Source organism: Amyelois transitella, chromosome 15 (assembly GCF_032362555.1).
Source record: "Amyelois transitella isolate CPQ chromosome 15, ilAmyTran1.1, whole genome shotgun sequence".
Taxonomy (NCBI): domain Eukaryota; kingdom Metazoa; phylum Arthropoda; class Insecta; order Lepidoptera; family Pyralidae; genus Amyelois; species Amyelois transitella.
The window spans coordinates 7,264,247-7,277,624 of record NC_083518.1 but is presented as its reverse complement, the minus strand read 5'-3'; the positions used below and the strand labels follow the sequence as shown (position 1 = coordinate 7,277,624).

Here is a 13,378-nt window from a genome sequence, read left to right as displayed (position 1 = left end):
GCCAATAGCAACAAGGAAACTACATCAGCGTTAAGGTTTTCCTCTTCTTTTTGTTGACTGATTCTATTTTAGTATTGACGTGACAGGAATATTTACAACTTAAACATTTGATCATTATCAACTGTCGAACAGTTCTTTATTTCTAACAAAGTCAAAATATCTTAATAGTAAAAATAACACACTTAAACATGTGATGTTTGAGATGATAAAGAGAGTTTAGTAAGACAAACCATTAGTAGACAATATTATACTGAGGTGAGCTATGTAAACAACAGCTTTTAAATAAACCCTGACTCACACAGAGCACTGAAGCCTCTCCTTTGTGGTATGACAGCAAGAGCAACATCCGAATCATCTCAATTACACCAATTTCCATATTAATCCATTTACGGTGCCAGATCATTGTGCTCAGATATGCATATTACCAAATCCATTAGCCGGAATTGGGTTAAATCATTGAGGTCAACATTTAGTTACGATATAACCCGTATAATTTAGGTCGTCTCGTATGGGAAGCCTATGGGTATACTCTGCCTAGGGGATTGTATTGTGTCAGAGTGCTATTTTTAGGGTAGGGTAGGGTAGGTACCTCTAAAAAACTAAAATGATTTTTTTAAATAAATAGAAAATATTTGATCAAATGCTTGGCAAAAGGACAGATTAAGATTACTCTATATCGACCTATGCTTGAAAGAAGAGAGTATGAGAAGAGTATGTATGCAGGGACCATGGCAAGTGTAAGGATGTAGATGTACTCTGCCCACCCATCGGGGAAATTTTATTAATGTAATTAGTATAGACTAGTACAATTATATATTCTATTACGGTGTGTCATGGGTCAAAAACACAATGGTTGAATGAATTGTGTTGTTTGTGTATTATTTTATTCATCCTGATATTAAAATAAAAGTGAAATTACCTTGTTTGGTTGATTGCCGTGTACTTATACCTTACAGTGTAATTTCATTCGCGTCCGGTGAATTCATTCCAACTAAAAATTTATAAGGCCACGGGAATATAAATATTATAAATATAAAACTTATTTAAAAAAAAAGAACATTCAATATAAAAATAAACTGCCAATTTTATTTTAAATAATAGGGCGGCGAATACTACGGCCAAGATGTTTTGCACTTTATTCAGCGGCATTAGTTTTTAATTTTCAATGTAAATGGTTAGAATGGCGTGCGTAGTTGACTTTACATGATACTCGTATATTAACTCTTTCCAGTCTAGTGCTTTGAAAAATAAATAGTCTAGAATAACATTGTAATAAAGAGGTTTTGAAGTGCAAAATGTAACGCCAGGAATTAATGGTCATCGTAAATAAGTAGCTGTACTGACGGAAGTCTACAAAATGGAATTACTTATGAAAAATATTATCTCTACATTTTCGCCCATCAGCTGCTGTCATGAAAGTTCCGGGTCGACTAAAGGCAGCATGTACTGTTAATACTGTTATAGTATTCATGCTGTCAAAGTTTAAAGATTATTTTTACCGACGCTTCACTTCCAAGTTACCAAAAATCCATTTTTCTGGTATCCAAATTTCAATCACATTAGTGACTTTCAGCTTTGATTTGAAAGAATAGATATTTCATAAGTTCCATTTTTACGTACAGATTCATTCATATTTGAGAATGATGCGATAGGCTGAATATTTTCGACTTCCGTCGCCCGTCAGTACAATTGATATGACAATGGATTTTGGAATTATCTCGAAGTATGAGTCACTGATAAGAGGGAAGAGAGAGGAGTCGTTTCTAGTAACGATACATAATTTAGTTTCATATTACAATTTATTAATTTAAAATAAGCAACTGTGATAAACCTTTTTCATTTATCATCAAAATGAATCGATAAAAAGCAATTAAAAAAGTGTTAATACCTACTTATATGGTACAGCTTAGTCATTTTATCTATTTTGTTCCTTGAAATTGGCCATCGCGATTAAATACTTATTCATATTTTAAGATTAGATTTGTTCCTTTAGAAGATTAAATCCCTTTTCACCCCACAACGACACCGATTGCGCCCAAGAAATAAACATTAACATGTGTAACGCTGTAACTCACAGATTGTATTTTATTTCAATGTTTACTTTAAGATATTGATTGCTGCCCACAAGCGCTCAGTGGTGATTGTTTATTCTGCCGCGCAATTTAAGAACGCAGTAAGTACCACTTACTGCGTTTATGGTTGTCCTATATGTAGGAGATGCTGACATTGCGATCTACAAGAATCAAAGACCCGTTTTCTTCTATCTCGTTTAGAAACGGAAATACGTTATAACATAAATGCAGTAATGAGCAGATTTTAATTTCACTTTCATAATATAACTGCAGTAAAAACACTTACTTATTTAGTATTATGTAGAAACATTTCATAATGGTATTAGCAACACAACAATAGTGCAGTATTTACCAATAACGTCATTTTTTATATGTTGCCATGGTAAAAGCAAATGACTCTCACATAATATTCATGCAGCAACTACAATTATACTGCGTTTATCGAAAAGCTCGTCGGAATTGTTTTTAGGTTTAACAAGTCATGAACGCGGCAACTGACAATTACGGCATTTATTGTACGTTCATGTATTTGTTTATCACTAGAACGATATTTAGTTTAATGTCTTAAGATCACTTACTGCATTAATGCTTCAGCAATATACGTCTACTATTAAGTGAAAAGGGCCGTTCGCGCAAGTTACGGTTTAGGACCAAGAGACTCGTTAAGACAACTCTTTAAGAAAAAAACCTACAGACAGTAGCGTCCCAGTACATTTTTGATCTTATAATGTATGTTAGGAAAAATACCTCTTTTTTTTCAAAAAGTTAGTGCCACAAGTGATAGAAATTTACGTAATAAACATAAATTAGTCATGCCGTTTCATAGGCTTAGCAAAGTCAGTAAATAATTTATGGGGAACTGTATACGATTTTATAATAGGTTGCCGGAGTCTGTTCTTGATATGCCCAACCGAAAATTCAAAGAGTATGTAAAGAAAGTACTTTGTGAGAAGGCTTATTATAGGACTGATGATTACCTTAATGACAAAAACATCTGGCTTGAGCTTGGCACAGGAACCTCGTAATTAATTGTAGTTTGATTTGAACTTAAATGAAAATTCAGTACACTCTGTACATAAATCTTTTTAAAATTGGCAATCCATAATATATATATATATATTTTCTTTTTGCAATATTAAATCTCATAAATATATAAATCTGAACAATGTATTCTCTCGTCCACATTCTATTCTAAGTTTAATTAATATTGTGAAGTTGACGTTGTTGAAGAAAATGCTGCAGTGCAGTTTGTTACCGCTTCTTCTGCACTGACGCCTTGGAAGCGGCAGTAAACTTAGTTTTTAAGTAATTTATTTGACGTCAACCAATGTTGTTAAACCATACGTTTTGACAATTATTAAGCGATATATAGTATCCTATAGTAATGAATAAAAATTTTGAATTTGAATTGAATTTGAAATAATGCATCGAAAACAAAATGCTCAAAATGTTAAATCATCTCTCTCAAGTACATAAAAAAAAATTACTTATATGAGATTTAATAGATTAAATTAAATATAGATTTATTTTTTTCAATATGATTAGTAATCCTACTACTATTATAAAGGCGAAAGTTTGTATGGATGTATGGATGTTTGTTACTCTTTCACGCAAAAACTACTGAACATGAAATTTGGTATGTAGGTAGCTGAAGACCCAGAATAACACATAGGCTACTTTTTATCCCAGAGTTCCCGCGGGATTGATAGGGTTTCCATGCGGACGAAGTCGCGGGCGGCCTCTAGTTGTTAAATAAAACTTATAATGAAACATTTACATTATTATTCAAACTTTTGAACCTCAGAGGTTATTATTTCGTACTTATCGAATTATTAATTTTATTTATTAAGCAAATGGACATGTTCCAGGAAGGTTTTTAATTTATTTTATAAGTTTTTGAACTGATTGTTACCTTACGAACCTCGAAATGGGTGCCATTTTATACTTAATTATTAGTTATAATTTTATTATGTTACGCAAACGGAGATATCTTTTTGATGACCAAGAAGATCTTTAATTCATTTTATTTTTTATTTTGGTATATTTCAAAATGAAAGCGTTACTGACTTAAGATAAATGAAATGTAAATGCAATATTACTGCGCTATATAATCTGTGATAAGTCATTTCCTTTCATGTTTTTTATTATCATAAATGCAGTATATTATAAAGTTACGGCGCATATATTGTGTTGCAATATGTAAAATAACATTAATTCACGTAACCTATGTGCTGTAAATAAAAGAATTTTAGCATAAATGCCGTAAGGATCAATTTTACTGCATTCATGAAAATAATGTCTTATGAAAAAATTAAATAAGCCATAACATAAACAGTTTTAATTAAATTTTATGCACTATATAATAATTTAAACACCAAACGCCACTATCAAGATAATCTTCGAGTTATGCTCTTTAAGTCAGTATAGTTATTTTTAAAAATTTTTGCATAACATATTTTAGGTAGCCTAAAATAAGTTTAAAACTTTGACCGCGTTTTTCTCGAAACTGTTCTCGTGTTCTTTACTGCGTTCTTAAATTGCGCGGCAGTATTTTATTTTATAGCCCTCCGGGATCGTTGAAGATGCTGTTACATCTGCAGTTAAGTATGTTAACTTTCTCTGATTGGCCTGGGTCTTGGATGTTCATCTATACCTATACGTATCTACTTATTATTAAAAATAATTTCGTTGAGTTAGTATCCCGTAACACAAGTTTGGAACTTACTTCAAGGCTAACTCAATCTATGTAATTTGTTCCGTATATAGGTATTTATTTAACTAATGTTTAAAATAGGACTGATATGAAATTTGCGTGGATTAACTTTTGGTATACTTTACGCATGCCTATTTATTACTACTAAATACTATTGCGATCTTATAGTAGTTTACTCTACTCATTATGTTAAGTCTATGTATTCAGCCAAACTTTTTGAAATTCGAAAGTTAATTTTGTAGACAGAATTTACCTATTTGTCAAAGTTATGACGTTAGGATATTTAATGTGGAAAAGAGAAAATTTAAAAGAAATAATCAATAGTAAATATTCCAATTTGTATGTATGTATTAATGCTCATGTAGCCATCATTAAAATAGGATTCCTAGAAATTCCCACGGCAGTGAAACCCATTCGGGGCGTACAAATACACTAGTTCTATGATAAAGGGCAAAAAGACACAACTTTATAGCGTCTGATACAAAGGGCAGGATAAGGGGATGAATGAGTCAATTATGTCCCTTATTTATTCTATAACGACCCATCGTGGGTCGGAATAATGAGCTTCCGGTTTACGGTAGTGGCTTCGATTCCTGGGGCGATTTGTTGTTGTGTAGGTTTTATTATACCTACGTTACGTAGCTATAGTACTTGAAAACTGAAGTAAGTATCTTAGGGAGCGTTCAAGTATTACGTAACGCAATTTGGGGGGAGGGGGGGTCTCGTGAAACGTTACGATGCGTTACATAGGCGGGAGGGGTCTTTCTTACAACACGTTACGTAACATTGTTTTTCTTAAATAAAAAATTAGGGAATTAAAACTCCCAAGTTGGCAACCCATTTACGTTTTACGGGGAATCCTTCGATTGTATATTCTGGTCGTCAATTTTACTTTGTTCTCGCAAGTTGGCAAACCTTTTCGTTTATATTTCACGGGGAATCCCTAGATTGTATTGTACGGCATTTAATGTTGTTTTCGTTGTCAGTATTTGTTAGTGTTTACGCAGAAGCACATTGCTGTAGTCGGTGTTATTAAAGTGAGTTCATAGTGTTCATACTGTAATGTCGTCAAAAGAGGGAGAGTTGTATCATCAGTTGTTCTTGGCCTATAAAGGCTCTAATGCTGCCTTGCCAGCGCAACTGTGTCAAAAAAATGCCAACGCAATTTGGAAAACGGCTAAAGAAAAACTAAAAAATAAAGAAAAGTTTATAGAACATATAAATGATGTTATACGAGAGTTGAAGGTGAAGGCCACGAAGGAGAAAGCAAAAATGCTTAGTTATTTTACACAGGTAAGTTTACTGCTAAAATGTAATAATGACATAAGTATTATTACACTGTGTTCGGGACGATATACCTACATTGACTTCAGAATGTTGTTAAGACCATTGAAATGATCATTTTTTATATACAATTTAATGAATTTTAACTTTTTTCGATTTGCAAACAAACTAAATACTAGGATATAATACGCAGGTGGTGCGGATTAAAAATCTCTTGTTTTATTTAGTATTATTACCGCAAAGGCAATTAAAAGTATACCAAGGATAAAAACTATAACTTTTTGCAACTTTAGGGTAAAAATGGTCACTTGAGTGTTACGTAACGTTTAGAGAGGGGGGGGGGGAGGGATACAGAAAAACGTTACGGTGCGTTACAAGGGGGGGAGGAGGGGTCAAAAATCTTCAAAAATTGCGTTACGTAATACTTGAACGCTCCCTTAAGGTTATTAAATATCCAGTCTTCAATTTTACTGCATGGTAAAACCTTATGCCAATAATATATCAAACTTAGGTAATTTTGAAAAAATACACTAAATTAGTAGGTACTCAAGAAGACAAATAATCTTTAAAAAAGTAAAATATATAAAATACAGTTTAAATAAGATCTTTATCACTTCCGAATACTTACTTTGTCGCAGAGGCGGTACTAAATGGCAGTATAACTTAAACTAACTTCCTACATGGTATATTAAAATAATTTTATAGCTTAAGTAATTATACTTACAGCAAAAATGTACGGGGCAACCAACTGAATTTTCGACTCTGTTTACTTATTTATGTTGTTGACTGTACCTACTTACTAAACACAAAAAAAACTGAAATCATCAAACGCGCAAATGTCCGCATGGAAATCTAGTCACCGTTCCCGACTTTTCTCGAAGTTACGGGACGGTCGACGCGACGCGTCCCTCGTGCGCTCAGAGGCGGCATAAACTGGAGTAGTCTGCGCGCGCTCGTGCAAATGCATCGTGCACGTAGAACAGTTTATATTTATGCATCACAAAAGGATCTGACAATATATTTCGCTGCGTATAAAATAATAACACGTTTTTTTTTATTATAGATAATTTGCCGCGTGGCTTCGCAAAAACTTCGTAACAGATTTAGATGAAACTTTACAGTAATATCACTTACCTACATATAGTCAAGAATAAAAACAAAAGATACAATTTACTTGAAACCGAAGCTGCTGGCGGTAAATAGTTCTAATATTGTATTTTTTAACAGAACGCTTTACAATGTTACCAATAAATGTTCAAACAAACTCAATGAGCTCATCCCGCTCCCTAAACCCGGGATAGTGAGTCATCGTCGCCCGTGACGTCATCACGAACATGCACCGAATTTAACACCCTCTCTATGACTAACTTTATGGTAACTATTGCCTTACTAGGGATCCCTTTACGAGCTTTCAAGTAGTAAAGTGGTCAATTTAACTATTAGTCGTTGTGAGTCAGCTTATCTGATTTTGGACACTACAGAATACAGAGAAAACGTACCTACCTACATAAAATTACGCTTTTTTACCGGAGTGGCAGGCAGAGACATCTTTCCACTTGCCAAGATCTCTCTATACTTCGTCAGTTCAGGTTACTCCTACACAATCTTATTTACTTACGATAAACTCTAATGATTTTGTGGAAGAAGTTGTTCTAACCACTGCATATTATTTTCACGGATATCATAAAAGGTACATATTCGTATATCTACTGCAGCTTTTACCAAGATCCAATACTTATGGGTTAACTCTGTCTACACCGTAAGGGATAAAGACTTGACATGCGTTGTGTGTGTAAATTATGTGTGAGTTAGTATGGGTTTATGCTAAAGCCGGATGCATTGCACCAGGAAATAAGTCCTATGAAGAGACCGGCCGGCCTTGCAGAGACCAATTCATAGTATCGTCATCTTTAATCATAAACAAGTCAATATCTAGTAATTATAATAATAAAACCTATGTCAACCGGCATCTAGCGATGCGCATACGCAGCGAAGTTTAGAAAAGACTTACCCTTGATCTACCTACAATATGCGTGAGGAGCAGCTTACGGAAACTATTTTTTTTTTCTATAACTAAATTAAAAAGGAGCTGTTTTTTGTTTGGAAATTGAAAATACTTGCAATAGCTATTATTACTTACGAATTAGATAACAATACCTACAAATTTGAAAAGGTTCAAGTTTCATAGGTTATCGTAGGATTAAATATGTGCTCGATTAATTAATTATGTAGATATTAAATTTAAGACGATTTTGCATGAAGACAGTTATGAATGTAGAAGAAGCGAAAAGTATGAAGTGGCAAGATGAAGCCTCTGCTATCTAGCTATAAATTTAAGATTATCAAAATACTTGTCAGATTATCAAATAAGCAGGTTCTCAGTATGGAAATAAAATAAATATTTGCATCATCTGTGCTCGCTGCACTAGGAAGTTAGCAACAGGAAGAGATTCTGGCCTTGCTGTGAGCAGTTCACAGTGTTCACACGGCAACAAATTAAAGATACCAGAACAACAACAGAACGAGTCATGCGAGTTAGCGGTCACAAAGTAAGAATAGTAACAGAATAAAATGTAGGTATTTATTTATTTATTTATTACAGTAGTTAAGCGAAATATCCCGTTAATTTCCGTTCCCGCAGGAATTTAGGGAAAAAATCTTTTAGTTCACTAAACGTTCTTAGGGTTCACATTAAGACTTCATAAGTATTCTATTTCATGCCAAATGTAAAAAAAATTAATTAGTGAGAGTTTGGGCTGTGTGTTTCTTTAAAAGACTAATGTAAACAGATTATGTGTTAAAGATGTGAAAATACAAATGTAAAATGTTTATGAGTATATTCGTTTCTATTTATTTTTGTTAAATCTATTCCAGTATTCCCGAGAAAGAAGACGTGATATAAAGCAAAAGGAGTGTTAAATTTATAGGGGAGCGGGGGGCTAGTTGTAACAATTTTTTGTTTCTTGGCTATAAACGCTTACTTGTTTGGTATTTAGGAAATCTAACAGTACTATTCTAATGAAAAACTATTCAACTAATGATTCCAAATAAAATTTTGATCAATCCTGTAAAGACTTCTTGTAGAAACGGCTTTAAAAAAAAACTGACGAGTGTTACAACTTACCCCGCGATAGGGGCTAGTTGTAACAGGCTTGGGGTAAATTGTAACGTTAGGAATTAAAAACTAGTTTCATATTTTATAACGATTTATTTGGCATAAAAACATAACCCACACTTCTCTAAACCTGTTTGGTTCAGACTTATAAGTTAAATTATTATTTCAACAGAAAAATATTCCAAAAATGATTTCTTACTACAGCCATAATAATCTTAACTACTTCAGTAGTCTGAATTTTGATTCATTTAGCGTATTTAGCATTATAAATCTTCGGCATGTTATAACAAACTTAAACCGCTTAGCTTTATTCTTAATCTAATAGAAAATATTAAAAAATTTACAAAAACATGTTCTTTCTTAAGTAAGTAATCAGCCTTTTGATTGACGTAGGTAAAATATGGAATCTATGGTCTTATTTTAGATGGGGAGAACATGTAAGCAAGTACTTAGCTATTTTAGCTCCTTCTTCCTCTTTAAAACCAATCTGGGTTTGATATAGCCGACTGATAAAGATTGGTTACTCTTCTTCTTTTTCACATATCTATATAGCGATACATGACATAAATTTAAACGTTTTGCAGCTTTTCGTACACTGGTTTTATTTTTCAATACTCCAGCAGAAGTCAATTCGTAAACATCTTGGCTTTGGGAAGCACCTTCAGTTTTTCTTTTGTTGTTTCTCATTCTGAAATAGATAGAACCAATGAAGTTCAACAAAAAGTATTCAAAACATGAAAATAATAACTTGTTACAACTTGCCCCGTAAAAGTGTTACAACATACCCCACGGCAAGGTTTTTTGAAATAAAATCTATTTAAAAAAATTGGCGCTTACTTGAAATATAATTACAATTACTATGATCACACTAAACAAATGATAAATGTATCTGTAAAAATCAATAACTGCTAAACAATTGTATGTCTACGATAATCAATATTGTGCAAACAAAAAAAAATCCATTACCTGTCTTCATCGGAGCGCCTGCACAGCACCGCTTCCTGCGCCGTCTGATGGGATACTGATTGCACTTTTATGATAGAATGGGTATTAAATAGTAGGTAAAGTTGGAAATCAAGCGTATATTCTTCTATTATGTAGGTAAAAAATCCATGTTACTACTTACCCCTGTTACATCTAGCCCCTCGCTCCCCTACATGTCATCGGTCACGTAAGCGCGGTCGGAGAGGAGTGTAAAATAAAAAGAAATATTTTAGACAACTATTTCAGAGAGACATCTTATTTGTGTCCATCATTAGATATCATTTGGTATCTTTCTTCTAATAGAGTGGACAGTGATATGAAAACATTGGAAGAGGTAAAGAAAAGAAGAAAACTAAAACAGAGGTTTTGCACTAACTAAAATAAAAACTTTAACGAAGGACTTTAAAATCAATCAGAAAATGTAGGAACCAAAGTTTTGACTTGACGTCGTCCGGATTTTTTAAGACAAGGTGAGTTTTATTTTTAAAAAAGAAGACATTAAACCAAATTAGTGAATTTATACATTTTATATTTGGAATCTAGCTATATTTCTGCTACCTAGTTATTTTGCGTCGCTTCGCTTTTATCACAGCCACAACATTCTGTTTGCTTGCGTTTTCCGTGTGCACACGGCTTTACTTTATTCCACTGATAACATGTTTCTTTTTGCAAATTCAAGGCCATTTTTTGCGGATGACTATTCAATTTTGTTTTAGATGAAAAGATCAGCGGAAAGGATTTGAGAGGCTTTTGATACCTTGTTTACTGCATTGTAATTCTTATTTAAGTAGTACCTATAGTGAGCTACCTACTAAGAAATACAGTACCTCAACACAACTTACAATAAATGATTACTTAAGAAGGCAGAAGGCATACTTTTTATGTGGCTCACTGCTGTAGTTAAATACACATCACGTATTTATCCCTTACGGTGTAGAAAGAGCCATCAATAGGGAAAAGCCTGAAAGGCCACGTTCAGGTGTATTAAATATATAAAATAAGAGATACAAAATCTTACGCTTTATTATACACTAACATCGTTTAACAGCAATTCTAGTGCATTTAATAGTAGTTTCGTGTAAATTAATTCATGGAGGACCTTCACATTATGTTCGCGAAAATTGTCGGCAATTATTAGGGCATAAATCTAGGGTGTCTGTGCAGGACCTGCCAAGATCCGGATGCTATAGGTGTCGAGGCCAACCGACGGGCTAGGCTATCATGTATAATTATGTCGCTAGGCGCCTCCATTCACGGAGCCCTGGGGCTTTACTAAAGGGCTGTGTTAGGATACAAACACATTTTTTCATGCTTTTTGGAGAATAGAAACTATGAAAACTCCTATAAATAACTGCCAAGGTTTTTCTGTTTTGTAGGAAAATTAATTAATAATGAGAACATACATTTAATTATTCCGTTTTTTATTAGACATTTGAAGTACTCTCTACTACTCTCGAAACGACGTAAATAATTAAAAAAAAACATATGATCAAAATAAGTAATAATCTTTAACGTCGCAATGAAAATCTTTTTAAAGTGCACAATGAAAGAAACTACCTACTTATTAGAGATCTAATTTCTTAATATAATTGGCTAAGTAAACCTTTTTATTTGTAATTTATTTATTGCACATTTTATTGGGCCTAAAAGGTACAATAGGTGGACTTGATGCTAATAGTATTCTCTACCAATCAACCTATAAAAAATAGCAAACAAATAAACAATTATTATAACCTATATGTTTTAATTATTTTTATCTTAAAAAGCTCTGGGAAATACGTAGGTTAGGAAAACTTAGCCAATTCTCGCAGTGTTGCCCGGATATTAAATGTCTGTCGTCGATAAGTTATATTAAAACTTGTTGGACGCGTGTAGAATTTGCAGATTCTATTGGATCCTACATTTCATTGGAAATTATGGTATTGCAATATGTTATGTGCCAGGTACTATTTCTCCGCGTACATTGAAAAAGTCATACAAGGGAAATGCTAATTTAACGTGGAATACTTGGGAAGATGGGCTAGCTATCTGTCATTATCTCTAAATTAATTCCATTATTGAGTATTGTAACTACTGTTTCGGCGGTATATCAAAAAAACATCAAAGATTTTTTAATCGCAATGTGTTTACATTATCATAAACATAATCGTAAAAATATAGGTATACAGTGAGAAAATACGTAATTAACAAAAAAACAATCGCTGTACAAAAGTACAAAAGCCAAGTGTTCTAATATAAATAGTATGAACAAAACGGTCATTTACATATAATTATGCAAATTTATATTTAAATAGTGTACAAAAAGGTTAGGTATACGAGTGTAGTTAACTGACGTAAACCGAGGTCGATTTGAACATTATCAAATCGAAACATATGCGAAAATAATATTGTTTGTTTTTAAAAGCCGTGGTACAGATAACGACAGAATGTTAAAATTATATAATGTTTTAATAGGTAAAGTTAGGTATGAAGTCGTAGTAACGTAGTCAATACTAATTATAAAGAGAAAAGATTTTTGTTTTTGTATGTTTGTAACGAATAAACACAAAAATAACTGGACTAATTTTCATGAAAGTTTGGTACAGATATAGAATAGACCTTTGCGAGTATCATAGGCTATATATTTTTCAAAAATTCCTTATGAGAGCGAAGCCCCGCGCAGAAGATAGTATCACATAAAACTAAAAGTAAATAATTTAAAATTTTGGATTATTTTACGATTTGGGAGTGAGAGCGAAAGTATTCAGCATCTTAAAAATAGTGTGGTTAGTATGTTAGTTTGTTTCTAAATACTTTATTGTACATAACAAATATATAGAAATATTACCATTAAAGTTAGTGCCGATTGTTACTGGTGCAGACTTAATTCTAAGTGCACGATACTCACCGAAGTTGGCGTAGTAATCGTGAAGCGTATACAATGGATAGTCACCTAGTTTGAACAGGTAGGCGGAGAAGAGTACCGCATCATGTCTGGGATCCATCTGTCCTGGATGTTGAATCGCCGGCCTCATCAAAGAAGAAATCGAGAAGTCTGTGTTCTGAGCGGGCCTGTCCCATCCATTTACACTACACAATTTACACTCCTCCTTCATCGTTCCAATAACACTAATATAAATAATCTATATCCGTTTTTTTTTGTACTCGGTTTGTACTGGGCACTGGTAAATCACATATAAAAATATCCGTGAGTTGACTCGCACATCACAG

At 33.2% G+C, this 13,378-nt stretch overlaps 2 protein-coding genes across 2 annotated transcripts in view; one reads left to right on the top strand and one right to left on the bottom strand.

The window, feature by feature from the left end:
* The window catches only part of LOC106139699 (uncharacterized), a 170,182-nt gene that overhangs the window by 36,950 nt on the left and 119,854 nt on the right, over window positions 1-13,378 (bottom strand). The gene's annotated exons all lie outside the window — the stretch shown is intronic.
* The window catches only part of LOC106139518 (uncharacterized), a 180,660-nt gene continuing 172,956 nt past the window's right edge, over window positions 5,675-13,378 (top strand). The window contains exon 1 of the mRNA XM_060948245.1: window positions 5,675-6,078. The gene's annotated coding sequence lies outside the window, so the exon portion shown is untranslated. The remainder of the gene's footprint in view (window positions 6,079-13,378) is intronic.